The sequence below is a fragment of the Echiichthys vipera genome, assembly GCF_963691815.1.
Source record: "Echiichthys vipera genome assembly, chromosome: X".
In the NCBI taxonomy this organism is placed as follows: Eukaryota; Metazoa; Chordata; class Actinopteri; order Perciformes; family Trachinidae; genus Echiichthys; species Echiichthys vipera.
This window is the reverse complement of record NC_139825.1, coordinates 8,543,399-8,567,929: the sequence shown is the minus strand read 5'-3', so window position 1 is coordinate 8,567,929 and position 24,531 is coordinate 8,543,399. Positions and strand designations below refer to the sequence as shown.

At 41.0% G+C, this 24,531-nt stretch overlaps 1 pseudogene across 1 annotated transcript; it reads right to left on the bottom strand.

Moving 5' to 3' along the window:
• Positions 1 to 441: 441 nt before the first annotated feature.
• LOC310965767 (axin interactor, dorsalization-associated protein-like) lies at positions 442 to 17,050 on the bottom strand (annotated as a pseudogene). Its single transcript has 2 exons — positions 16,994 to 17,050; positions 442 to 1,019 (listed from the first exon to the last, which is right to left on the bottom strand). The product of its transcript is annotated as an axin interactor, dorsalization-associated protein-like (transcript).
• Positions 17,051 to 24,531: the final 7,481 nt, after the last annotated feature.

The following is a 24,531-nucleotide window of genomic DNA, read 5'->3' as shown; positions in this document are numbered from 1 at the left end:
CAGTTAGTGTATCTTACAGTTAATTTAGACCTAAATATTGTGACATTACAAAAATAAATTCTAAAATCAAATATTACAATGTGGATGTTTTAGTGAAGATAAACATCTGCGAAGTTTTAATGGAAACAAAAATTAAATGCAACTTTAATTAAAAAAAATAAAAAGCCCTTTATAACAGAGTGACGAGAAATTTTAAAATAAAAGTAGTTGGTTGTAGAAAAGGACAATACTTAAAGTCAGTCCACGAGCACAACATATTAATAAAATTGAAAAATAGAAAAATATAACAAGGCTGGAGCCGATCTAGCTTTTTTTATTTCATCTATTTAAATGGTAATAATTAAACATCAAAAAAGTCTTTATGGCACACAGAAACCATTCTGGACAGAATTCCGGGACTTTTTGCGGCAGGATGGATCAAAACATGATGCTGTTTGCGTGTTATTTATTAAGGCAGTGGCTGTGAAGATAGAGATAGAGCTGTTTCTTTGTTAGAAGCTGCAGTTTCTTCCTCTGGAAGTCTGTGGGCTTCTTGTACAGTTCCATGACAATGGGGCCCAAGGCAAAACATTTAGTGCTGGTGAACCTCTTTTTAGGTTTGTAGTGCTTGAATTCAAAGAAGATAGCTGCTCCTTCTGGTAACTTCTCCACATCCACACTGAAGTGAATGTAGGTGTCTTCCTTCCTGGAGGCCACAGGGGTGTCCTGCACTGGGTTCACATCTACACCGTTTAAATCTTTAACACCAATAGTCATGTATGGATCAATGCACTGCCCGGCATCCTTCAACCCAGTTTTTTCAATCTTTAGTGTAAGCACCTACTCCTGCCGCAGCATCCTCCTCCTCCTCCAGTTCCAGGTTCTCCTCTTCAGCTGCGCGTCTAAGGGAAATTCTTTGTTGTAGGTCAGAATAGTTTGAATGATGATTTCCAGTTTCCTCAGCTCTTCTAACTTGACTGTGTGCACTGCAAACTGGCACTTCTCATCTCCAGGCATGTTGCAATCTTCCTTAAAGTTTTCTGTGATAGAAATTTGCAATATTCACAAGCCTTGCTTTCTTGTTATTGTGAACCTGTTGTTCTAAACTTGTGAACTGAGAAAACCCAAATGGACTGGCTAAGTTTCACAGGGGCTCAGACAGCCTAGAACAAAGTTCACCCCTGTGCAAACAACTGGACAGTGCCTGTGCGTCGTTCCACTTCTACAGCACATGGAAACTGTGTATTAAAAGGCCTGCTAAACTTCAAGAAATTGTCAGACTCTGAAACCAACCTTGTGGATGACTCTGACCCTACAAAGCTGAATAGTGTTGCATGACTTTTGTTGGCCTGTGTAATTGTTGACTAAACATGTTCCTTATTAAATCATTTCAATACTCAGTCGAATTATACATTTATTTCTCGACAGGGAATTAAATTTCCACCACATTTTCTTCTACTCCTCTGTGAAGTCTGATGAATTTGTTGACTGGACCTCTTTTTGAAGTCGTCTCGCTAAACTCCCCTTGCCGACCTCATCGGTGCACGGGCCCTAAACATTTACAATTGCTTCAGAAATGTTTCTGATTGGAGGGCTTTTCTCATTTTCATTTCAAAGTCCTGAAGCCTTTTTGTGGCCTCTGTGCTCAGATTTTTCTGGAGGCAGATTTGAAAGGAGGTCTAACTCACTGTCAAAAGGAATAAAATAGAGTCAATAAACAAATAGTATATTCAATTACTATACACAATTATATATGTAAACATCTATTATCAAACCTCTCTTGTCTTTATCTTACCATGGTTCATATTGTGGACCCTGTTTGTACAGCTCAGTGGCTTTCTGTAGTGATATGGAGTGCACCTCCGCCAGGCTGTAGATAACTGTCTGTAGCAGAATGAAATAACTCAACAAGGGTAAGGCAATATACCAGTTTCTACCAATCTGGATCTGAATGATGAACAATGACATTTTACCTCAGGCAAAAGCACGTCAAAGACAACGGCAACAAAATCTATAGGTTGTCTCGCTCCTGGTGTGTCTTTAAGGATTCCAAAAAGAAAAGAGACAACTTCATCTGCGTGTCATCATCAAAGTAGATGGTGGCCATTTGCTTTTTTCCTTCCCACAGCGAATGCAGATAGCCGGTGGTGATGGCCTGCAAATAAACATCACTTTAAAATGACATGGCATTAATCATCTTCTGATGATGCTTTAAGATGGACATCCAATGAATGCCATAACTGCTAATGAATTTAGTGTCATATAGATACCTCAAGGTGTTGTTTTAGTTTAGTCTTCCCTGTTATGAAGTCAATCAGTACTGAACACTGCCGTTTCCGCTTCTCCTGTGCCTCTTCTACCATTTCCTGTAATTTCATAAAGCAAATTTTCAAATTATACTAAACGCAGTTAATTCCACATACTTAGATGGCTTTTTACTGACCTCTAGTCTTTTCATGCTCTCCTTAGATCCATTGTCCTAAAAGTAAACATTTTAAAATTGAGTTATGTTTATTAAATGCTTGATATAAATTAGGGAGACTAGATAGCATGCTTGATACTAATAACTAAATCACATACTAACCAACTCAGCCAGGTTGATTGTACTTTGTACTTTAATGTCATGATAATTTACATTACTACCACTATTGAAAATTGTAAAAAAAAACACAGTTTCTTAAACAAATAATGTCCCAAACCTTTCCATTTTTGTCCTCCCCTTGGCTTGTCACCCCCTCCTGGACATTAAAAACAGCTGTGTCTGGACACTTAATTCACCTCTCTTTTTCGTTTTAGTCTAAAGACTGGTGGAAGAAGACCATTCAGCATGCTTTCTGCCTCTTTAGAAAAATGGGCAAACCTTCTGCCATGTCTGTAGAAAAAACAAATAGTCAAAATATGACACACAAAAACAGACACAGACCCCTCCAGGTGCAGGTTTTCCACTAGCACTGCACACCACCATCTCCGCAGAGCTGCCATGTCATCCCAAAGGAAGAACATTGCCACAATGACAAAGTGCATGTTTGTATTTTTCTATGTTGTACGGAAACCTCATGTTTCCAAAGAGATATTATTTCTGTTTGATAATGTCTACTTACAACAGTGAAGTCAAATGCTGCATCCATATACGGGTTAAAGAGAAATATGCCGAGGCTGGCTTGTCTTTTCATTATTGTGGTTCTCATGGTTTTCATTAGCACTGGCAATTTAATAAGCCTTTACGGCTGACACAACAATCTCAGCGCAGGAAAAACCCTTACACATCTCACAGGTGGCAAAAAAACTTTATCAGAAATGTATTTGCCACAGAGTGACAGCAGTATCCTCAAATTCCTGCACATCAAAGATTGCTAGTTAGCTCGTTCTTAACATTATCAACATATTCAACAATTACCGCCTACTTTCTGATATCATATGTCACTTCCGTCAAGCCAGGGGCTTGTGTCAAGTGAGGGACTTGTGTCAAGTGAGGGGCTTGTGCTCCGGGTCTGCAGCTGGATGCTACTCACCGGACCTGGACGACAAAAAACAAGAGGGAGACACATGCAGGGAAAGACAGACAGAGGGAGACAAACTCACACAAACGGGAGAGAGGAGGGTACTTACAGAACCGTCTCTTGACAATGCCCCTGCTGTAAGAAGAAGATAGATGGACTACTGTAAAGTGCAGAAACAAATTTCCTTCAGAAGGACTTGTGATCTCTCAGATAGTGTTTTGTATCTAATGTATTTTTAGTTAAGTGTTTTAAGAAAGGTTCTATGTTAGGCTAAACCTGATAAAATAAAAAATAAATACATGCATTACTTGATAAATAAATGAATATATCATTCAGTTTACCCAAAACAATATTAAATATAAAATCATTTTTAATTAATTAATAATATGTGACAAATTGATATTTCTGTGTTAATAAGCTTTTTTCTAAGGGGTAAGGGATTGCCTTCACACAGCTCTCATCCCAATACTTGTCCAGGCTGTCACTCACAGAAACAACACACAAACACAAACACAAACACACACACACACTCTTCCTTCTCTACTCAGGACACCATTACTCTTATATATCTTTACATAGTAATAGTTGTTTGCTGCTAGTAATGTTCTGAATATTGAGTAAGCCTTTCATTTTCCCTTATTTTATTATATATATATATATATATATATATATATATATATATATATATATATATATATATATTTCATATAATATTTGAAATGTATTGTATGAATACATGTTTTGATGTATTTTCCACTAGCCATGCATAAAGAGAGACAAAAAACCACACTCATTGTTAATATTAGTTGTTTGTAATGAATGTATGTTCTTTATCATAAATTTGCCTTGTGAATCTTGTCTTTTTGGTTGTGTCATACCCTGTCTACATTCTGAAATCTTAGACATGAAGACAGGTGAGATTCATAGGGTTTGCAAATACTGTATTTACTGAAGTCTATTTAAATATAATGTTGCTGCTAATCTATAGGGCGACACGGTGGTGGTTTTCTCTGGGTTCTCCGGTTTCCTCCCACAATCCAAAGACATGCATGTGTTAGGTTAATTGATGACTCTAAAAATTGCCCGTAGGTGTGAATGGTTGTCTGTCTCTGTTCGTCTCTATGCGCCCTGCAATAGACTGGCGTCCTGTCCAGGGTGTACCCCGCCTCATGCCCGATGTCAGCTGGGATCGGCTCCAGCCCCCCCCCCCCCCCCCCCCCCCGCTCCCGACAGGGAAAGTGGTTGAAGATGAATGAATGCTAATCTGTCTCTCACTTAAGTCTTTACATTCTTATTTCTCTATTATCAGTGCTTATGCGTTCTTATTCACGATACACAAGTTAGTTTAGTGGCAACTAAACAGTACAGTAGCTGCATTTCCATCTAAATGCAACAAACACATTTTTCAACCTAATTTCAAGAAGATCTCCATTAAGAGTTTCCGGCAGCCAAGCGCAGGCCCCACAGCCAGCGGTCACAGTGGACTGGTGTGTGTCACCATTTACTTGCTAAAGTCACGCTGACTGTTGATTGGGTTGACATTGAAGGACTTCTCATTTGAATTTCATTAGCTCTTATAATGAAATTATGGGAGAAAAAAGGCAAAAGGGGCGCACAAAAGCAAACTGTTTTTTTTAAACAATTAAGCCAAAATGGCACAGGTTTAGGTTTGGGCTGTAACAGCTTTTCAATTCAATTCAATTATATTTATATTGCCAAATCATAACAAAGGTTATCTCAGGACGCTTCTCCTGTACCCTGTCACTTCCAGAGATGCAAGCAACAACAAAAGTAACAGTAACTATAATAATATCTATAGTAATGTGAATATGACTTATATGTTATGGCAGTTAATACAGCAGAATAGTAGAAACAAGCACAGGTAAGGTGATAGATTATAATAGCAGCAGGAAGCATCACGCAGGACCACGGCAGCAGGCACCACCATGATCAGCAGAGACCTGCGAGACGACAAAGCACAAACAACTCCAGGGAAGAAGTTTAATTAGTAACATGCATTGATGAGACATGAATGAAACAGACGGAGAGGAGAGAAGCTCAGAGTATCAGGAGAAGGATTATCCCCCGGCAGACTAGGCCTATAGCAGCATAATTAAGCAGAACAAACTCAGCTTTAAAAATAACAACATAGCTGAGGGCTCGTCAGCCCTAGCTGTAAGATTTATCAAAAAGGAAAGTTTTAAGTTTACTCTTAAATATGGGGACAGTGTCTGTATTCCGAATAACACTTGGGAGTTGCTTCCACAGGAGAGGAGCTTGGTAGCTGAAGGCTCTGACTCCCATTCTACTTTTGGAGACTCTAGGAACGACAAGTAGCCCTGCATTCTCAGAGCGCAGCGATCTAGTCGGGTAATACGGTACTATGAGCTCTTTAAGATAAGACGGAGCCTGACCAATGAGAGCTTAGTACTACGATGTTCATTCCATGTATTATCATATTATATTATGTATTAAGTATATAATTCAATAACTGGAATTTTAAAAAACGTGGGGAAGGACTTTCCTAAGCAAACAGGATAATATCTGACATTTACAGAGCGTGTACAACAGCAATAGCTTTCTACTGATCTTCCTATAAGTTAAAGGTAAAGGTCAGCGTCCAGGTGTTGGTTTTGTTTTTTAATTTTGACAGGCTGATTGTGTCCACTGGCTTAGTGTTGACTTCATCAGCACAAAATGAGGAGCTGTGACTGTTCATGTTACTTGAAGGTCCATTCATCAGCTCACAACAGGAATCTTCCTGTCACCAAAGGTGTTTGAATCAGCGCTGTTTCCCCCAGTCTTCAGAAACACTAGGGATCAAAGGGTGCAAGAACATTTGAAGTGATGTGTCATTCTTGATCTAAGAGTTTCAGTCTAAACGTTTTGAGCTGTAATGCCATAACAGAGCTTTTGCCGCAGTGGCAAAGTAAGAGGCTGAAGACACAGGGAGCCAATTTGGGCAATGCATAATTTGGATGCCTTCTCCGTATTGAACAACAGCCCCTGGAAACCAAAGCTCCCTGCCGAGGGCCTGCTGGTAGCCCATTCATATTTCATGAAATCAGAAGCTGATAAACTGAATGGGTGCGAATAGTTGCATTCAACAAAACAATCCCTAATATGAAGAAACATCCTGTTTTTAATTAGTATCCAGATGGAAGTTTTACATGTACCTAAGACATTTCCTACACCCCTGCTTAAACTTCTAACATATCACAGATCAATGGATCAGCTGTGTAGTGTGAAGGTGTCACAAGTGACCAGGGTTAAATAGAGGTTTGTAATATGTTGGGGGGGGGGGGGGGGGGGGCTCTGTTGTTCCAAGGTTCTACAAAATATAAGTTTTGTCCCACTGTTTTTGAATATTTTCATCTAACCAAATCTGCAGTAATCACTCCGCATCAGACCACTGCAAACCAGTCTCATGTAAATAGTCTCAGCACTGCTGACAATGCTCTGTTCGTACATGTGTCATCGTGCTTTACTAAAGCCCACCTCCTTCAATGGCCACAATTGTACTCAAACTGGTCAAATTAACTAGACGTTAGCCAGGAATCGGGCTTGGGCAGTGTGAATAGACCATTAAATACTTATCAAAGTCATCATATAGCTACTGTTGGCAGTGCATAAACTACAGTTCCATGACAACTTGAATGGTCCCCCCATACTAAGGTTTAGTAGTTTAGTCAACAACAAGCTATTAATCACAATCAGTGCACAGAGGTTAAAAGTCTCTAGCAACCTGTTGACTGGCACAGGCAGCAGTGAGAGCACACGTCTGTCAGTGCCCCGCTCTTTGCTCACTCTTCTCCATCCAAACATACTGTGCTGACAAACAAGACAGGTCAGCCAGTAGTATGGCTTACTGGATATAAAGTGTAGGCATAAAGCATGATATCCAGGCATTCACCTGCCTTTCCGTTATCTCGGCAGGGGCACTGTTGCTGCATCCGTGGCTTAGTGCCGCCCAAAGCAATTGTGATTGCTTAAATAGATAACAACCCAAAGCTTCAGTGCTGACACAGTGTTGTGGAGATCTGGCAATGTGAAACTAATCAGCCAGCAACTTAGATAAGCTGGTACACTGACAAACACAGACGAGGCATTATGACCCTTGTTTGCCAGATTTGGAAACTTTTATTCAGCCAAATAGGTTCATTTTTTGTTTGTGAGTCTCTGCTTTTAATTTATCTAAGTAGAAAGTTTAATTCTATTTTGTACAAAAAATGTCTGAGGACAAACGGTGATCAAGGCTTTAAGCTTTGTTTATCTGCCCAGGTAACAGTTTGAATTTAACTTGGGCCTCAAAGGGATAGTTGAGAGTCCATAGTCTGTCAGTGTACAGTCAAGTAGGACAGTACAGTAGAAGTTTACACAGGGATAACTGTATGTTAGATAGGTGTAAATGGTGTAAGACAGCTGTCAACAAGACGTATCTGTAATTCTCTAATTCATATTCATAATGTCAACAATTTGTGTGCCAAAATTTTGCGCACAAAATTCTGTAGTCATATCCGTGAGTCTGTGAAATTGATGGTTTTTATGAATATTAATCAAAAAGCTGTGAGTTCAAAGTCTTCACTGTTAATAGGACTTCAAGTTTGCAGACTAGTATAAAAATGCTGAAATGACACCACTGAGGTCACAGTCAGGTCGCAGGGGAAAGTAATAGATCCTCAATTATTCCAACCATGCATGCGCACATAACCCCAGAGACTGACATGCAGGGGGTGACAGACTCTCCAAGGGATGCATTGTATAGTTTAATGACCACAGTCGGGAAAGATTTCCTGTGGCGCTCTGTGGTGCATCTGGGTACGAGGAGTTTTCTGCTGAAGGTGCTCCTTTTGCATCAGAGCAGCATCCCTAGCAGGGAGCGAGCTAGGTATACTTGACAATGGTCACTGTTGACCAATGCGAAAGCAGCATTCAACAGAGTCATGTAGTAACTAGACCTGCAAGCAGGTATCAACGTGGTCCAAGCCCCCCATGCAACTTGGCCTTGGCGACAACGCAGAGGTAATGCAATTCGGACCCGCAGGTCCATGGGCAAGACGCAAGTTGCAGCTTAAACACAGCACAGATTGAAGTTTGAAAAAGAAAGTGTAGGTATTCGAATTAGTAGAAATTGCATACTCACAGGTATGACTACAGAATTTGTTTGCAACAACTTTTTTCCAAACAAATTGTTAACATTATAAATATGAATTCAAGAATTACGGATACGTCTTCTTTCTGGTGGTTTTGACAAGAGCATAGAGCATCTTCACTTCCCCCTGTGTAAACTTCAACAGGGCTATCTGACGACAACGTAAAGCTGTGAAAATATTGTAAATATAGCGTACACTTAAACTGATATTGACTTTGTGTATTTTGTGCCTTTTTTCAGTTTAGTGGCTAAAATCTGTTGAGCTGCTGCCCCCGTCCACGGCAGTATATCATCTAGCTTCTCAAAACTGGGAATGTGCCGGTTGCCATTTACTGTATACACTGACTATGGGTAAATACCTCATATAAGCCCACTTATAAGCATAACTTTATAGCCCACACAATATTCAAACTCTCCCTTAAATGCTGGTACATGTGCAGCCCATTCTCAGAAAGAGATGAAATATGTGTGCAGAGGCGAATACAGATGGAACACAGCATGAGTTAGGTCTATGTTGGGTTCACCTGGGTCTTTTGAAGTCTTACTTTCACCACCTTTTATTCGTATAAAATAGTCCTCTGACTGAGATCAGTAGCACAGGGCAGGGCCTCTCTGTCCCCTACAGCGCCGGGCTAATGGAGATTCCAGAATATGACAACACCCACTTCCCTTCTCTCTTCCGAGTTCACCTTTTCCCTTCAAATCACTGTATCCCTCAGACAACCTGATAGACTGAGGTCCAAGCGAAGGTCACTCCTTCAAGCCTGTGGAGCCGGGCCCTAGAGACAATATTCTCTCTTTTTGCAGAAGTAGGTATGTCTCTGTGCTGTTGGCAGTGACGTTGCACTGATGCTTTAACCAGGCATTTACATCTCCTGTATATGAACTTCAAATGATCAGTACCTCAGCATCCTGTGTTCTGCAGGACAAAATAATTTGCAGTTGAGATGGTGCCAGAAGTTGATTGCAACATGCTTCACATAGTTGTTCACAGAGAGGCAGATATTTCCAAAGGTTTTAGTCTCCCAGTCAGTCAGTGATGGGAAAAAATGTTCCCTAAGTATTCGTTTTATTCTTTGAACACAAATTACTGTCTGATTATAGTTAGTCTGGAAGTAATTTCAGGCATGCCCTGAAAAGTTTTAACCAGCAACACACCGATTGGATCAAGAACATTCCAGAAATAAGTATATCCATTGTGTTTCACAGTATCAAATAAGTAAAAACAACAATATACTACTGAAATCTGAACAGGGCAAATCAAGTAGGGTTGTATAGCAATGCAGCATAATAGCTGTAAGGTTTTCAAGAGAAAGTTTTAAATAAAAGTGCAAGAACTGTGTAGAGAAATAAATATGCATCTACACTGTCAAAAAAAAAGTATCAATGAAATAAATTAAATAAAAACATCAAACATCAATGCAAGGCTTCTTCTTGTTTCTGAACTGAAGTCCAATAATATTTGATGTTTTCCTGCTTAGGTTAATCCAGGTCCCTGTTTACCAGGGTGAGTGAGCTGCAGTGGCGGGCCGTGCATTTCAGACCTGCGCCTGCAGCGATGCCCTACCAGACTTAATCCACCTCTTAAAACCATAATTATGATGCCATGGCTCTACACATAATGCATTTAGACCAAAACACAGTGCAACTGGGCGTTGCATCACCTTAACATATAGTCAAGTTCAACAGAGTTATATTACTCTACTGAGTTTGATTCACTCCACCAACAGTATGAGCTTTAACAAGTTTGTTCACAAAACAGCGCAGAGCGCACTGTCAAATCAATTCAATCAACCAACCAATCAAGTCGCAGCCGAAGCAGTGTCACAGAAACACTCGTTAATATATTTTTTAACAATAATATTAACTAAACAAAATAAAGAAAGCTGCAAAAGTCCCCAACTAAAATACAAAAATAACTCAACTATAAGCTATACTGTCGCGTTAATTTGCTCCATGTATTCCACCACGGGCTCACGCGCCATTATATATCACACAAAGGCATAATTTTAGAAAACAATAAATGGTTTTTAAGGTATAATACAAAGTTGTATTAAGTCCACCAACACTATAGCGATGAGCTTTAACAAGTGTGTTCACCAAACAGCGCATCATCACACACAAACCGACGCACACACTGTTCATTGAAAAATAAACAATTTACAGAATATTTGCCAATTTAGGTTGTTAATACATATTTAACATTATTAAATAAAATGGGGAAAAGGCATACAAATCTAATAAAACATAAAATGCTTTGTACTCACTCAGATCAAGTGTGTTTGAATAATGCTGAGTCAGGCTTGCTAGCGGCGGGGCGCCTCTCTTTACAGTGTCTAGCTTATCTTGAAAAGTTTTTCTAGAGAATGGCGTTGTAATTAAATCTGCGATCAAATCGTTATCTTCTTCTCCTTCCGGCATTGTGGGTTGAAAAAAATAAAACAACTTGTCGCGCTACACAAATTAGAAATGTCCTTATTTCCCGTTTATCACATTGACATTTGTGCTCAGGTCTGCTTTGCATAGCTCTGCATAGTTCTGCCTCTCTCTAGCGCGTATCCAATCAAAAGACGTGCACGCGATGACGCTGTAGGCCTGCTAGCAGGCCCCAGTGAACCCAACTTGACGCTGATTGGTTAATGCCACAGGTCCGTTATCATTGACTTTAAGAGTGTGATCACACTGTGCCTTTGGCCGCGGCCAAAACCGGTTTTTCAGCTAAAGCCTAGTACCTTTAAGTAGTGTGAGCGCACCCGCTCCGCGCTCAACTGGGGCCAGCTGGCCCTCCACGGCCCGCTTGAAATAGGTGGGCTTTAGCGGAGCCGTTTGCACATGTACGAGCACGAGCGTGCGCACGTGTACGAGCACGAGCACGAGCCCTACGGCAATATCGTTATGTCCGCCTGTTCGGACATGTAAATAGAAGGACGGACCATGCGCGGACATTTAACAACAACAATGGCGGTGAAAGGTTCATGTTGGTGTGGTGCGGAGGTGGAGTGTTTACTGCAGATTTGATTGGATGAAAATATTCAAAAACAGTCGACAAGACGCACAAAAACTCTGAGGTCTATGGAAAGATTTGTAAACAAAGCCACACACACGCGATCAATGCGTGTGACGTGTTACGGCGTGATGACGTATGGACAGCAAGAAGCATTGGCCGAGGCCCAGGTAGTGTGAGTACAAACGGGGCTGGGGCGCGGGGGGGAGAGGGAGGGGGGACAAGAACCCTAAAGTCCGGGTCTCGGAGGACAGTGTGAGTCCGCCCTAAGCTACCATGCGCCTGCACTCTTGCTTCTGCAGGCCTAAGGGCAGATTTGGGACCATGGCAACACATGATAGCTGAATAATGATTGGATAAAAACTCTAACATAAACGCCAGCCCCCACAGACCTCTACCTGGGGCTGGAAGCAGAGCAACCAACTTAGGAAAGCTATGAAATGAAGAGTATAGACTATGGGGAACAATTTAATACATATTTGTGGAAAGAATAAATATTAAAAAAATATATTCCTGATTATGTTTAGGCCAGCAGAGAAGGCCTTGCTGGCCTTGAGGGTCCACCACTGGTGAGCTGGGACTTTAAATATCTCACTTAAAGTGTAATTCTGGCACAAAATCATCCCATGGTCTTTTCCGACACTAACATACATCAAATAAACCATTAAGACATTTTTTTCATGAATAAGCTATTATTATTCATATGGTTCAAGCACAAGAGAAGTCTGCATGGGAACATTCTGGAGAATAATGAGGAACCTGGATCAAGGAGTACCAAGAGTGCAAGATTGGCAGGTTCTTCTTTAGGAAAATAAACATGTCTGCTTCCTCTGCTGTCAGTCAATTCCTCTTCTTGGATGCAGTCTTTCACTTTAACACTGGCTGTAGGGGCACTGAGGAACTTTACCACAATGGCAGCAACAGAGAATTGCTTGTTCTTTCAAATATGTTTGCATTTGAACAACAGCATTCTTGGTACTCCTTGATCCACGGCGGCCCGATGCTGACAGACCCAACCATACATTCCGGCAACCATCACAAACTGCATGCATGACTTAAGACATTGGCCACTGTGCACTGTAAATGATGTCCACTAAGTGGCACCAGAGAACACACACTAACAATACACAATGTTTCTGTATATCAGATGTAGCCATACCATATGAAATTCATGTAAATCAGATGATGTCTGTCACATAAGCATTACTTGCTGTTGTCAGTAAGTGGTGCTGTGACTCTGACTCAATATGGGTGTGCAGTCTTCAGGTCTAGACTCTCATACAGAATGTGAAATCGGGGGCAGAATGGACAATGTAAAGTCATGTTACAACAGTTTACTGTGTCATGGTGAAACATAAAATTTGCCCACCTCGCCACGGCAACCCTGTTCCAGTCAAACACAAATGCTTCACAATTTGGCATCGCAAAAGTCTTGTGATTCCACTGAGCACATTAGAGATTGATCCGTTGAATTCTCTAGAAGAAGTTATGACAAACACCATACCTGCCTAAAATGGTGGGTAGGCACATGAATTATGACATCATTGTTCGAAGTATTGACTATTCCTTCACAAATTAAGCATCACATTAGTGGGAGGATTAAATCAAGAAAATATGAAATCAATCCAATTATCTCTATAAGGAGGAATTTTAAAAAGTTTGCATAAAATACATGAAAACCACACAAAATTTCAGAATGGCCGACGTCCTGTTGGGCAGAGCTAATGAAAGCTAATTGGAAATATGTCTGAAATGATTAAGGTTATGTGGGTACCAACCTTTGTGAATATTAGAGCAACCTTGTTTCAGCTAAGGCCTTCCAGGCATTATGGAGACAGTTAAACACACATGGACCAAATCTCTATATATTTTCGCAATGTTTAAGGGTTCTTTTATGTCTGCCAAGTTTTGTGCGCTTTCGAGTATAACAAGTGTGCTAACAGACTGCACGTGCCACAATTGGTTTGAACATGCGTCCACAGTTTCGTGCATTTTGTGCATCCTAAAGGCCTCAAACATGTTCGTAAAATGAAAATGAATGCACAAAATCCAAGTTGGCCGACATTCTGTTAGACAAAAAAAATTCAAAAATGTCTATATGGCCTGTTGGACTTAGCATATGGCTCCAAAGTTTTTTTCTAAAGTCTCCATACTTTACATATGCCTACCAAGTTTTGTTCGTCTACATCAAATTTAAAGGTGGGGGCAGTGACTGAAATATTCAAGGGGGCGCCCTTGAGCCAATTTAACACACACACAAGCCCAAAACCCATATCAGGTATTACGTTCAGACACTAATGATGCATGTGCAACTTCCTGTGCGCTTAAGAGCATGATTAGCCCTTAAAAAATGCTAAAGGTAATTAGGGGGCGCTATAGACCTGACGTATCACGCCCAAGCATGATACTCTATTACTGCACTATAGTTCTGTTTACGTCTGCTCATTACACACATGTACCATGTCTGACCTCATCTGAATCCGAACACTGTCCACTTATATCTTTTCTGCACTACAGTTCTGTTCATACCTGTTTCAACAGTCTACTGCATGTTTACATCATATACACCCGTTCACATGTCTGCTTACATCTGATACACGCATGTCTTTCTACATCTCACGCCGACGATGTTCTCTGTATCTAACCTGTACTAACACACTAACATCCTGACACTTATTCTTCTCTTACACTTTATTCTTGTTGTTAGGTTGAAATGTTTTTGTATAGTTGCACTGTCGTTATTTGCTGCTCTGTGTACCCTGAATTGCCCCCCGGGGACAAATAAAGTTTTTTGAATTTGAATTGAATTGAATTTGAAGCCGAATTGTGGCATTATATTGAAGTGATTACTTGCTTGAATATGGGCGAAAGATTTCGTTAGATTTTGTGCATCCTAAAGTCCTCAAACGTGTTCGTAAAATGATAATTAACACATGAAATCCAAAATGGCCGACTTCCTCTCTGGTGAAAAAAAAATCCAAAATTGTAAATGTGCTCTTTAAGATGAGAGCAATGATCTCACCAAATTTCATGAACATCAAAATAACTTTATCCCAACTATGGCGTTCGTTTGGGGGCACTATGGAGCCCGCTGGCCACGTCCCACCCCAATGACTTTTGAAATTTGCAATTTTCACCACTTCTGACCTGTGTGCCAATTTCTGTGAGCCTACGTGCATCTTAAGCCCCTCAAAAATGCGATGGTGCAGTAGAAAAAAAAAAAATAAAAAAAAAAAAAAATAATAATAATAATAATTTCATCGAAAAACAATAGGTATCCTCGTACTTTTGTGCTCATGCCCTAACTATAGTGTAGCCGAGAAATTCCAGCACCATTCAACGAGTGAAAATACATGTTGCAACTAAAATCAGAAATCTATATATATATATAGATATATGAGTTAGTAATAAAGTGCAATCACTAGAGGGGTCAAAGAGGCCAAGGATACACACGCACGCGCACACACACACACACATACACACACACACATACTTCTGACTGTACATTAACATCTCTTAAGCATCTCTTGGTTTTACAAGATTTCACGTTTACCATTTAAAACGTAGCCAACAGGCATTACTAAAAAGATCTGTCTCACCTGTTTTTGTATTGAGGGTCCAGTAAAGTGGCAACCCAGTATAGGGGATCACCGTCGATGCTGCTGAATCTTCTGTTGACATCTTACAGTAGTGTACTTTTCATTGTTTTGATTTGAACTATTCTCCCGGTCAAGCAGACGTTTTCAGACGGTGACAGCTGGGAATATATCGGCTGTAGAGGAGCTCGCTCCACTGGGTTATGTCCTCAAAATATTTCAGGACTGTCATTTTTTTTCTAATAATGCCGACTCATTGGCTGACAGTGCTGCAGGCAGGTTGTGGTCAGCAGCATAAGCACAGAGGGCTTACTTCTGTTGGAGAGGGCTGTTGAGCTGTTCCATCTGGTTTGAACGTCTTGTTGTAGATGATTTGTGGGCATTTGCATTTCAGTTTAAATTACTTCCAAGCGAGACTGTAAGTTACTAATGTTTAAAGTGCTCCACGATTGTCCTTCCATTTACTATGGCATTACTAACACACGCATGCACACACACACACAAAAGTTCCAAGTGGAACTGAAATATTCCCATTTTTGAGGCTCCTGCCAAGTCTCTCTACACTAAACTATACAAGAGGGTAAGCAGTGAGTCTTGAGCTAGATGCTCCCCGATGACCCCACACATGAAGCCTGACTCCCGGGGGCCTCCCCGGCTATTTCAAGGACTTGTCTGCATCCGGCAGCTTTCCCCAGAGATCACACTGGGATTTCACAAATCTCACCCATGTGTTGCGGAGTCCCACTCAGTGTTTTATAGCAGGGCTGAGCTTGATCCTGTTCTAATCCAAGTTTGTTCACTACATCCTGGCAACCCCTCTCTGATCTTATCCTACATTGCCATCTGTACGACTTCAGACAAAATTGCAGTTAACTCCAGGGATCCATGCTGTCACAGCCAAGTCTATTTTTATATGTGAAAAATAAGGCAGTCTGTCCACAGTATAATACATTTAAAAAAAAATGTAGGCCTATAAGCAAGTTTTGACATCTCCTTCTACTGCCTCAGCCCTGAATACTGAATGCGAGTGCTCTATTGTTCTACTTCACCTCTCATCTCTAGTTGAAAGCCAGCCCACTTCCCTGGCAGGGGTCTTATCTGCGACCACCACTTCACCCTAGGCCTTGACAGCTCCTCATAAGGACCTCTAATATAGCTGCTGGGAAGGGTCCAGACACTGATTGGGTCACTGCGCTCCAACATGCTGAGTGAGCAACATTTTATTCCAAACAACACTCACACTCCCTTCACTCTTTGAACTCAGACGTCCCCTGGAGATACCGTGTTGGGTTGAATTTATGACGCCTCTCCAAAGTGGCTGCTTCAATAAAGGAAGGAGTGTTGTGAAAGTGAGATACAAGACTGCTCCAAAGTCATTTTCTTCCATTTGCTGTTGCAGGGTCATGCTCCCTCCAAAAGCTGAAAAGATATGATGTGGGATGAATTATTTCTTTACCACATGTGAATTAATTCTGCACAACAGGCCAGTTGGAGGGATGTCATATTATGGAAAACAATTAGGTCAAACACTGCAGCAATCTAAATAATAGCTCACAAACGGGACTCACATTATTGGTAATGAGATGGCTTCAAAAGACGTGCCCATGGGCCTCATGGGAGCATGATGTGGCCCTGGCTTTGCTGGCTTTACATTTACCTTAATATTTACCTTAACATTTAATTGCATAACATTTTGACTAACTTTTTCAACGTCTTTCCATGGCCATAGCTCAACAAGTTAAATAAATGGCCCCATCTGTACCCGCTGTATTGTGTGGGCCGGCCCAGCCAGCAGAGCCTGCTCTTCATTATGAATCATGATGCCATCTCCTCCTGAGTCTCCAGCAGGGGAAACTTTCCGGACCTCCCCCTCAGCCCTCCGCCCGCCTGCAGCCTGCAGCCTGGCTCCAGCGCAGATGGTTAAAAGATTCACACTTGCAGAGCTCAGAGGACCTGCGGCCGGGATCTCTCCAGCCCATCAGCCCACCAGTCCGCACACGAAAAGGTAACACGGCCCGGTGTCTGCAAACTGTTTCACTCTTTATACCGTCAGAAGTGTCATTACCCTACCGAGACTCCGCCCGAGTACGGAGGAGCCTACTTTTCTGAAACTTAAGTTGGATTGGGGGATTCAAATTCGTAGCGTTCTTACTGTTGACTGCAAACGTGCAATTAGTGTTCATTGTTGTTTTTTTTTCACTTATCAGGTGGCAAGCGATAACAGGTTGCAATGTCAAGACTTCTCTTTGGTCTCATCTGTTTAGTTATTGCATACAAGTGTGACAAATGCACGACAGCAGCAAGAAAACTTCAATATACCTATTCAAAGCTTGTGTGTTGTTACAGTTTGTCTGTAATACGCAATCACGAGTATAAAGTGATTTAACTTAGTTGATTATACCTATCTTTTAAATATAAATATGTACCTACATTTCCCTGTATGTATTCCAGAATATGGTCTTTTCTGCAATGCAGAGGTGCTCATCATCCTCCTGAGAACTGTTACATTTCCTTTTCATAAGTGAAGCTTTAATAGAATCCGTATTTGTTACCATATTGGCAGAGCTGCATTGTTGCATTGTTCAGAGATCAGCTGAGTGTGTGTGTGTGTGTGTGTGTGTGTGTGTTTGTGTGTGTGTGTGCTGGAAGAGAGAAAACAGAGGAATCCTCCATTCCTCTGCCCAGGGAGACACCAGTCTCCGTAGGCGACTTGTTTTGCATTCTCTTGCAGCTTTGCCTTGCCAACTGGTATTATGTCCAGCGCAGTATAATGCTACATGTCACTTCCACTGACAGGACTGCAGTGACCCTCACTTCTCAGCTTAGAAATAAACTCAGTTTGGTGACAGAAGGCATTTGAGACAGGCTGGGGCTAGTCAGGGAGGCAGAAATTCAAATTATTCAAATCCTCTTCTTTTCCTCCGCTTCATATTTTGTGGTTCAAACTGCTCGGCTTTGACACAGCATTTTCATTAAAATGGTCTGGAACGCTCCTGAACAAAAGAAAAACATTATTATAGCCTTGTGAAGGCTTTAATGGCCAAACAAAATGGATTTAGAGTTCAGGTTTCTGGTTTTGATAACATATTTGCCATAATAGTTATTACTCCATAAATACATTACATACATAAAAAAATAAAGTCCACTTCTACTGTGTCACAACATTCTCTAGAGACACGATGTGAAGTTGTTCATGTGTTTGGATCCCTCATTTTACAGAAAGCACGGTCAGTCTAACACAGTCAGTGTTATGTGTAAAATCTGTGAACTATTCCTGAGCTCTTAAGGTCATTCTCTGGTTCCCTCTTTATGTGTGGCTCATGACTCAGATCACAGATGATGATGTAGAAGATTAAGTGCCTTCTGACGTCACCATTTGTGGCAAATCTGTGTTGAATTCAGCACTTCATAGATATTTCATGAATATCAGCGCAGGAAAACCGCAGTTTCAGTTTGATGTAGGGGTGTGAAACACTTGTAGAAAGGACCTAAAGACTAGCCAGCAGCCACTGCCATGGCTGCCTCATATTGAGTCTATTTGATTATATATTAGATCAGCCTGGAAACATTGTGGTAAAGAGAATAAAAGTTGTTTGGAAAACTGAGAACAGAACAGTGTGGAGAAGAAGGTGTTTGTGTCAAATGTGAAGCTTTGATTCCTTTGTCAGCAATCGGCCTGTTCCATGTCAGTGATGAATCATACAGGTTAACGACTCATTTGGACTAATCAATTCAATTGACAACAGTATTTAACGTTAGTCATTCTTCAGCTGGAAGTCGTTCTTTGAGTGCTGTGGATTCCATTAGCTAGCTCTCAACTCAAAATGATTGTTGTTTCTGTAGCAACAACAGACAACCCTGGCAACCCACAATGCCCAACGCTATTGACTGCTACAATGGAAACAGAACGTGACAGAAAGTCATTGTCAAACCCGTCAAATTTAAAAAAAATAATTGATTCAGACTAAATATACTTTTTTATGGAAAAGCATTACTTCTGTACCCCTCAAAACACCCCGTGGGTGTATTATTTAAAAGAAAATAGAAAGATTCTACATATTCAATGTTTAACTAAAGTAGTGATTTCAGAATGGAGCACCATGAGTTAGAAAAGCTCTTATTTATAAGCTAGGGCGAAAAATGCCTCATCATTCATTACCAAATTTCAAGGAGTAAATCTCAGTAGCGTCAGTGAGACAAAAGAATGCAGCAAGATCTAATAATGCTGCTGATTGACTGTGTAATGTAACACATCGTAGAAGCATGCAGGGAAATCACTTTGTTATGCACATATACTGTATATCACGGGTGCCCAATACTGTCCTGCATGTTTTAGGTTTCTCCTTGCTCCAACACACCTGACTCTAATGATGTGCTCGTTATCAAGCGGCTGAAGCCTGTCACAGGTTTGAAAACCATTAGTATCAGGGTGTGTATTGCTGCGTTCCAGTGGATTCCGTCGGAGGTTGGAACTTTCAGACATCCAGCTAGGCAAAGTGCACTGAAATGCTTGTCGAAGTGGAACCTCCTACTCTTGAACTCGGGGTAAATCAACCTACCCTGACCTCACTAAGATTAAGTCAGAGAACAACGGCGGCGCGCCGTGAGAGGTAAAACTTCAAAGAATAGGCTATAAACTTTACTTCCCTGCGTGTAGTGTTGTATTAGACCTTGCAATTTTAACACAACTTGTTTTGAATATTCTGGTGTGGAAATATGTCGTCATAATCTCTTAACATGAATATGTGTATATATATATATATATATATATATATATATAGCTCGAACACTGCTCAATTGTCAACCAATGTTATCCACAGCTGGATAGTATGTCAATTAACGTATTTGATGGCGGTCGTCCATGTTTTTTGTTTGCGTTTGACCTCAATTGTCTGGAAGGCCTTGAAGTCGGAGCTAGTAAACTCCAGGTAGGATAAGTCCCATTTCCTAATGCTTAGGAGAAACCTAAAACATGCAGGGCAGTTGCACTCCAGGAGCAGGATTGGACACACCTGCTGTATATAAAGATGGACGGCTTGACAGCTCCCCAAAAGTGAAGCAAAAACATTTGGCTCGCCCCCTGGTGACTGGCTGCAGTATAGGTCATATATCCCACCCCAACCACATTAGTGGATAGGACATGGGCCACACTAAAAATTCTTAAGTACACCTCAAATACATTTTTCCGAAAGATGGTTTTTGTCAATGTAGGTAGTTTTTATCACACTGATGTTTGTTCAAGTGTTTTTTTCTGGTTCATTGGGGTTTAATTAGTTATTTCATGCTATAAAAATGAGGTGAAACATAATGATTGATAAGTGTGATCTACTTGCGATATCCTGTAACCAGGATATTGTGGCTTCACTTTTGTACTGCAGGAGGAAGTGGAGCTGTGTTGTCCATCTTTATATACCGTCTATAGTAGACCTAGTGTCCAAGTGTGTGTATGTTGTTGTAAATTTGAGTTCTCTTTCCATAGATAAAATACAAATTAAGATTTGTACCATGAAATGTTTGGTTTAAATGGATTTTTAAAAAAAAGTAGTATGAAAAAGCACCGTCCAGGAACTCAGTATCGAAAGATTTTGAACAATACCCAGCCCTATTTACTGAACATGTCATTTAGAAGAATAATTAGTCAAAGGAGCCTTCTTCACAAATAACTTTAAAGAATGTCCTTTTCATGAAGTGTAATCCATTTGCAACTCAAGTAAAAGATTCAAGATTATGAGGTCTCTTTGTTCACACTTAGGGTTGATTGCAACTGAGATTGTTATGAAAATTGTTTTTCTGGAGATAATCAGAAACATGGCAGACATGGAAGATTTGGGCAGGTTTCAAGTTCCATCATGACAGCCTGCATAATGTACTGTAGCTAGTAGGATGTAATAATTGGACTCTGGTGAGCTCAACTGTTGAGCCAGATGTTGGTCTGCTTTCACTGTGTGACATAAGCCTCTGTCTGACTGTCTGTCTCTCTCTCTCATATTTCTTGCAGAGTAGAGATGGTTCACGTGGGCAGAATATGCTAGAATCCTTGACGATAAACTAAAAGCTGTGGATTTTTGTATGTACACCAGGTGCCATGGCTGGTCTAATAGCTGAAGTTACACTGCTGAGGTGCACATTCCTCTTTCTCTACTTGAGTGTCTGTTTGTGCCAGCATGACTGCACCAGTGTCGACTGTCCCCAGCTGGACAACTGCATCGAAGAAGTACTGGAGAGTGGCAGCTGTTGTGTTTCATGCCTACAAAAAGGATGCACGTGTGAAGGTTACCAATACTATGATTGCATCAACGCCGGATTCAAAAATGGCAGGGTGGCTGAGGGAGAGTCTTACTTTGTTGACTATGGCAGCACAGAATGCTCCTGTCCAGCGGGAGGGGGCCGGATCAGCTGCAGCTTCATCAGCTGTCCTGATATGCCGCCAAACTGCATTGAGGTTTCAGAGCCTGTGGATGGTTGCATGCAGTGTGAACGTGTCGGATGCGTCCAAGGCGAGCAAAAGTACGAGGCCGGGAACTCCTTCCACATTGATCCCTGCCAGGTCTGCCACTGCCCCAACAATGGAGGGATGCTAATGTGCTACCCTGTACCAGACTGTGTCCCGCACAAGGTCCATAAACCAGTGTTAGCTGCTCCGACAGGGGAGGACACAGCCAGCAGACACAACAGTTACCCTGAAAAGTTTGACCAAAAAGGGCGCATGGATCAATATTCCACACCGCATCACCTTCCGCCTAATGCTAATCTCCCTCTCTTCAAATTGTCACCTTTGGATAATGAGAAGCCAGAAGATTATGATTACGGTCCTACAGATTTTCTAGAGACCTACCCCGAATCTCTTGTCTTCCCCACCCAGTCGTCCTCCTTCAACAATGTCATCTCTGTGTCCCGAGGCTCTGGCAGACCTGACAGAACCTCTGCCCTTCAGAGCTTTGACAGACAAATCAAGCTGGAGCTGAGAGAGCGATACGGAGTTCATGACCATCCTGCAGCTAGAGAGGAAGAGGTACAAGGTCCCCTGAGAGTAGAGCAGAGTACTGTCTGGCCACATATGCACATGGACACTGCTGCTTCTTGGCAGCCCTCACAGGGTCTAACAAGTGCACAAAGTGTCTCATTCAGGGATCTCTCAACACAGACAGATTTAGAGGATCCATTGCACGCACTGAAAAGTTCAGATAGTGTCATATTTCCTCTCAACCGAGGATCAGGGAGTGAAAAACACACAGGTTATCCACATATGAGTCCAGAAAGTGCAGTTCATCATCAAAGAAGCTCTGAGACTGAGACAAATCAAAATGCATCAGATAGTGTGACACCCAGTAGTGATGAATCATACAGGTTAACGACTCATTTGGACTAATCAATTCAATTGACAACAGTATTTAACGTTAGTCATTCTTCAGCTGGAAGTCGTTCTTTGAGTGCTGTGGATTCCATTAGCTAGCTCTCAACTCAAAATGATTGTTGTTTCTGTAGCAACAACAGACAACCCTGGCAACCCACAATGCCCAACGCTATTGACTGCTACAATGGAAACAGAACGTGACAGAAAGTCATTGTCAAACCCGTCAAATTTAAAAAAAATAATTGATTCAGACTAAATATACTTTTTTATGGAAAAGCATTACTTCTGTACCCCTCAAAACACCCCGTGGGTGTATTATTTAAAAGAAAATAGAAAGATTCTACATATTCAATGTTTAACTAAAGTAGTGATTTCAGAATGGAGCACCATGAGTTAGAAAAGCTCTTATTTATAAGCTAGGGCGAAAAATGCCTCATCATTCATTACCAAATTTCAAGGAGTAAATCTCAGTAGCGTCAGTGAGACAAAAGAATGCAGCAAGATCTAATAATGCTGCTGATTGACTGTGTAATGTAACACATCGTAGAAGCATGCAGGGAAATCACTTTGTTATGCACATATACTGTATATCACGGGTGCCCAATACTGTCCTGCATGTTTTAGGTTTCTCCTTGCTCCAACACACCTGACTCTAATGATGTGCTCGTTATCAAGCGGCTGAAGCCTGTCACAGGTTTGAAAACCATTAGTATCAGGGTGTGTATTGCTGCGTTCCAGTGGATTCCGTCGGAGGTTGGAACTTTCAGACATCCAGCTAGGCAAAGTGCACTGAAATGCTTGTCGAAGTGGAACCTCCTACTCTTGAACTCGGGGTAAATCAACCTACCCTGACCTCACTAAGATTAAGTCAGAGAACAACGGCGGCGCGCCGTGAGAGGTAAAACTTCAAAGAATAGGCTATAAACTTTACTTCCCTGCGTGTAGTGTTGTATTAGACCTTGCAATTTTAACACAACTTGTTTTGAATATTCTGGTGTGGAAATATGTCGTCATAATCTCTTAACATGAATATGTGTATATATATATATATATATATATATATATATAGCTCGAACACTGCTCAATTGTCAACCAATGTTATCCACAGCTGGATAGTATGTCAATTAACGTATTTGATGGCGGTCGTCCATGTTTTTTGTTTGCGTTTGACCTCAATTGTCTGGAAGGCCTTGAAGTCGGAGCTAGTAAACTCCAGGTAGGATAAGTCCCATTTCCTAATGCTTAGGAGAAACCTAAAACATGCAGGGCAGTTGCACTCCAGGAGCAGGATTGGACACACCTGCTGTATATAAAGATGGACGGCTTGACAGCTCCCCAAAAGTGAAGCAAAAACATTTGGCTCGCCCCCTGGTGACTGGCTGCAGTATAGGTCATATATCCCACCCCAACCACATTAGTGGATAGGACATGGGCCACACTAAAAATTCTTAAGTACACCTCAAATACATTTTTCCGAAAGATGGTTTTTGTCAATGTAGGTAGTTTTTATCACACTGATGTTTGTTCAAGTGTTTTTTTCTGGTTCATTGGGGTTTAATTAGTTATTTCATGCTATAAAAATGAGGTGAAACATAATGATTGATAAGTGTGATCTACTTGCGATATCCTGTAACCAGGATATTGTGGCTTCACTTTTGTACTGCAGGAGGAAGTGGAGCTGTGTTGTCCATCTTTATATACCGTCTATAGTAGACCTAGTGTCCAAGTGTGTGTATGTTGTTGTAAATTTGAGTTCTCTTTCCATAGATAAAATACAAATTAAGATTTGTACCATGAAATGTTTGGTTTAAATGGATTTTTAAAAAAAAGTAGTATGAAAAAGCACCGTCCAGGAACTCAGTATCGAAAGATTTTGAACAATACCCAGCCCTATTTACTGAACATGTCATTTAGAAGAATAATTAGTCAAAGGAGCCTTCTTCACA